General features: G+C 41.4%; 1 non-coding gene across 1 annotated transcript; it reads right to left on the minus strand.

The window, feature by feature from the left end:
- Window positions 1-3518: 3518 nt before the first annotated feature.
- LOC141620439 (small nucleolar RNA R71) lies at window positions 3519-3625 on the minus strand. The gene has a single exon (XR_012531964.1). It is a non-coding gene; the product is annotated as a small nucleolar RNA R71 (small nucleolar RNA).
- Between the last annotated feature and the right edge of the window lie 642 nt (window positions 3626-4267).

Below are 4267 nucleotides of genomic sequence, written 5' to 3' on the forward strand. Positions count from 1 at the left end.
GAGTGTTTGTGGCTTTTGAGGCTGTCTTTCTAGAATTGGATTACATTTCTAGGAGACAGAGTGGGAGAAAATTTGAACTTGATGAAGTTAAAGAACCACAAACTAGAGAAGAGGCGCAAGAAGATGTTCCTTCGTCGTCTAATCAAGTTGTTGTTCCTTCCGAACCTCGGAGGTCAGGTAGAGTTAGTCACCAATCCGATAGATACGTGGGTATCATCGAGATGGACGACGAATTGGACGTCTTACTTTTGGAAAGTGACGATCCCGCAACCTACAAAGCTGCAATGTCTAGTCCAAATTCAACTTTATGGCAAGAGGCCATGCAATCCGAAATAAATTCTATGCTTGAGAACCAAGTTTGGGACTTGGTTGATTTGCCTAAAGATGTGAGACCTCTTCAATGCAAATGGATCTTTAAGGTAAAGAATGGTATAGAAGGGCATGATGATGTCTACAAAGCGAGGTTAGTTGCAAAAGGTTTCACCCAAGTTCATGGTTTACACTATGACGAAACCTTTGCCCCCGTAGCCATGCTTAGATATATTCGGATTATGTTAGCGATTGCCGCACTTCATGATTATGAAATATGGCAAATGGATGTCAAAACCGCCTTCCTAAATGGGTATTTAGAGGAGGAAGTATACATGACACAACCTGAGGGTTTTGTACATCCTAAAAATCCTAACATGGTATGGAAACTTAAGAGATCCATCTATGGTCTTAAGCAAGCATCAAGAAGTTGGAATCATCGTTTTGATCATGTAATAAAAGAGAATGGTTTCACTCGAAGTGTCGGAGAACCATGTTTATACATGAAGTTTAGTGGGAGTAAAGTCATCTTTCTAATCTTGTATGTAGACGACATACTACTCATTGGCAATGATATACCAATGCTTACCTCTATAAAGGGGTGGCTAGGGAATCACTTCCAGATGAGAGATTTAGGAGAAGCACAACGCATATTGGGTATCCGGATCTATAGAAGTAGAACTAAAAGGATATTGGCACTAAGTCAAGAGTCCTATATTGATAAGGTTCTTCGACGTTTGAACATGGAAAACTCCAAGAGGGATTTTATTCCAATGGGTAGTGGGATTATTTATATAGGATTATTTTGCACCATTTTTCCCCTTTATTTTCATACTAACCAACTCCATTTGAGTCGGTTTTATGCGTCCTTTCTTGCATTTCGTGTCCCGATTCTTACTATGACATTGTGGCTTCCTTGCAGAAATTGAGGCGGGAACGGGAGAAATGAAGCGAAGATGACGGGTTGACTAAACTAAGTATGGAAGAAAGAGAAAATGAAGCTGAGAAGTATTCCCAGCCGGTAGGCCGGCGGCCGGTCAGCTGGCTGGGAACACCAAATGTATACTATCCAAGCAAAGATTAGGCAAAGAGAATTCCCAGCCGGTAGCCCGGCAGCCGGCTACCCGGCTGGGAGAACAATGAGCTCAAAATTAAAGGAAGTTACAGGAACTTCCCAATCGCTCATAAGGCCGGCAGCCGGTCACCCGGCTGGGAGTCCCCATGAAGCCCAGAAGTCAAGAAGAAGTCAACGTGCTCCCTGCCGGTTGAGGACCGGCAGCCGGTTGCCCGGCCGTGGCTACCTGTTGATGTCAAATTTAATTCAAACTTTCCAGGAACCTCCCAGCCGGTCATAGGCCCGGCAGTCGGTTGACCGGCTGGGAACGCACACCCGCATTTCAAGCCCATTTACAAATCCTACCCTAATCTTGGTGCAAACTATATATACCCCCTCTCCTAATCAATTGAACACATTACCCTAGATCTGAAAACTTTCCCTAATTATTGTAATCTCTCCTTAATCAAAGCACTAATCTTTCCATAATTATTAGTAATCATTTAGTAAAATTAGCTTAGTATTAGTTATTATCAATTGTTTACATTTGGTTTTTGGGATTGTATTGGGAGATATTGAAGGATTTCCTTCATTTATTCAATCAAAGCAATCATCTTTACTCTTGTTGGTACATCTTTTCTCTTATTTACTTACTTAATCAATTGTTTACATTTGAACTTGTCTTTTATAATTGTTGGAATCTTTACTATGTCATCTCTTTTTGTTATTTGTTCTTTTCCATTTATTTGCTTGAAAAATTTGAACATGAGTGAGTAGCAATCTTTCTAGGGTTTAGGGGGAGTCTAAATGGGATTATTGGGCATGATAGTTTGATTATTTGAGTCTTTGGTGAAGTGTTTGTCTTTCTTATTCATGCACACAAGGTGTTTGATGAATTGTGTGAGTGAGAGCTTGTGCCTTTTGTCATAGTTGCTTAATTCCTCCATTGAATGAGAGTTTGTGGTGGTCTTGTTGCATGCTTTAGAATGGTGTGTTGCTTAATGAGAGTTAGTAATCGCCTTTAGGATAATCAAGAGATTGATTTTCATCCTAGGATAAACCCTCATCATAGACTCCTTGAATCGACTTGTTTGCCCTTAAACCATTTAGATAAACCCGAAAACCCTAGCCTTTAATCAATCGAATACATCTTTCCTCTATCGTTTGTTTAGTTGCATCTAGTAGTTTAAATCAACTCCTTTTCTTTCGTTTTTGACTAGACTAGACTCCTATTTAGACTAAGTAGAAACCTCTCCACCCTTGTGGTTCGACCCCGATTTACGCACTAAATTGGGTTATATATTGTTGGTGGTAAGAGACTTGACCCTACCGTAAAATCTTACTCATCAAATGGCGCCGTTGCCGGGGATGGCGTTAGGTTATATTTAGTTTATTAAAAGTCTTTGCTTTAGTCTTATCTCACTTGTTAGTTTGTTTTAGTAGTTGTGTGTTTCATTGTAGAGTGTGTGATTTCTTGCCCTCCCCTAGTGTGTAAAAACACTAGGTGACTAACGGTTTATTGAGTGCATGCCTAGAAAGAACCACCAAGCTCTACTCTTCAATCCCGACCCCGAAAGGCTCTTTAGAACCTTGAGGACAAGGACCCTTGATAGAGTTCGGAACCTTCCAAAAGAAAACATTGATCAACCAAACTCACACACCCCACGAAATATTGATACCACAACCACACTTCAACCAAACATCACAATTGATTCTCTAATAGAAAACCCTTTTCATAACTTCCCTATTCCAAATAACCCACCCCCTCATATACCAAACCCTCTACCACAAATAGCTCTACGAGATTACAACCGGCCTAACCATAATGATTCATGTAACCCTATTAATTTTGGCACCTTGGCCCCAAAAAAACTTTGAAATGCATCCCGCCCAAGTCGGGTTGGTTGAGAAGGATTTGTTCGGGGGGCATATTGAAGAGGATGCTCATGCTCATCTCTGGAAGTTTAAGAGGAAGGTTTCAATGATGAAAAAGAATGGGTTATCCGAGGACACCCTAAGAATGATGTTATTTCCGTTTTCATTGACGGGCAAGGCGGACCGGTGGTTGAACATTCACCCCCCGGATACCTTCACGACATGGGATGCCTTGGCTAAAGCATTCATGGCCAAATATTACCCTTCATCAAAGACCGCAATGCTCCGTAATGAGATTCATACATTTCAACAAGAAGACGGGGAGTCTTTAGGTGAAGCTTGGAACCGATATCAAGACTTAATAGCAAGTTGTCCCCATCATGGAATCTCGAAATGGTACATCACTCAAACATTCTTTCAAACATTGCTACCGAGGACTAAGGAGATGGTAAATGCCTCCGCGGGGGGAGGATTTGATCACTTGAATGATGAATAAGGCACGACATTGATCAAGAAAATGGTAGACTCGGAGGCAAACTATGGGTCAAGAGGAAACATGCTAAGAAGGAATAACAAGTTCCCTAAGGAAAACCCCTCCAACTCCGAGACAAATACTAAACTCGACCTACTCAAAACAACTTGAAAAGCTACAAAGAAATCAAGTGCACCAAGCCACAACCTCACATGGGCCACCCATGGAGGACGTGGTTCAAACTTCAAGTTGTGAACTTTGTGGAGGGAGCGGTCATACCTTTGATTTGTGTGCCAACAACTATAACGGTGGCTATGAAGAGAATGTTCAAGATGTTAATGCTTTCCAAAGCTATAACAACAATGCAAGACCACCAAGACCACCCTACAACAATCCCAATGTCTACAATCCAAACACTAACTTCTACCATCCCGGTTTAAAGAACCACCCCAATTTTAGCTACAAGAGTACCAATGTTCAAAACCCGCAACACCTTCAACCACAAGCCCCAAATAATCCACCCGGTTTTTCTCAAACAAGAGGAGGATTCTCCAACC

Source organism: Silene latifolia, chromosome 1 (assembly GCF_048544455.1).
Source record: "Silene latifolia isolate original U9 population chromosome 1, ASM4854445v1, whole genome shotgun sequence".
In the NCBI taxonomy this organism is placed as follows: Eukaryota; Viridiplantae; Streptophyta; class Magnoliopsida; order Caryophyllales; family Caryophyllaceae; genus Silene; species Silene latifolia.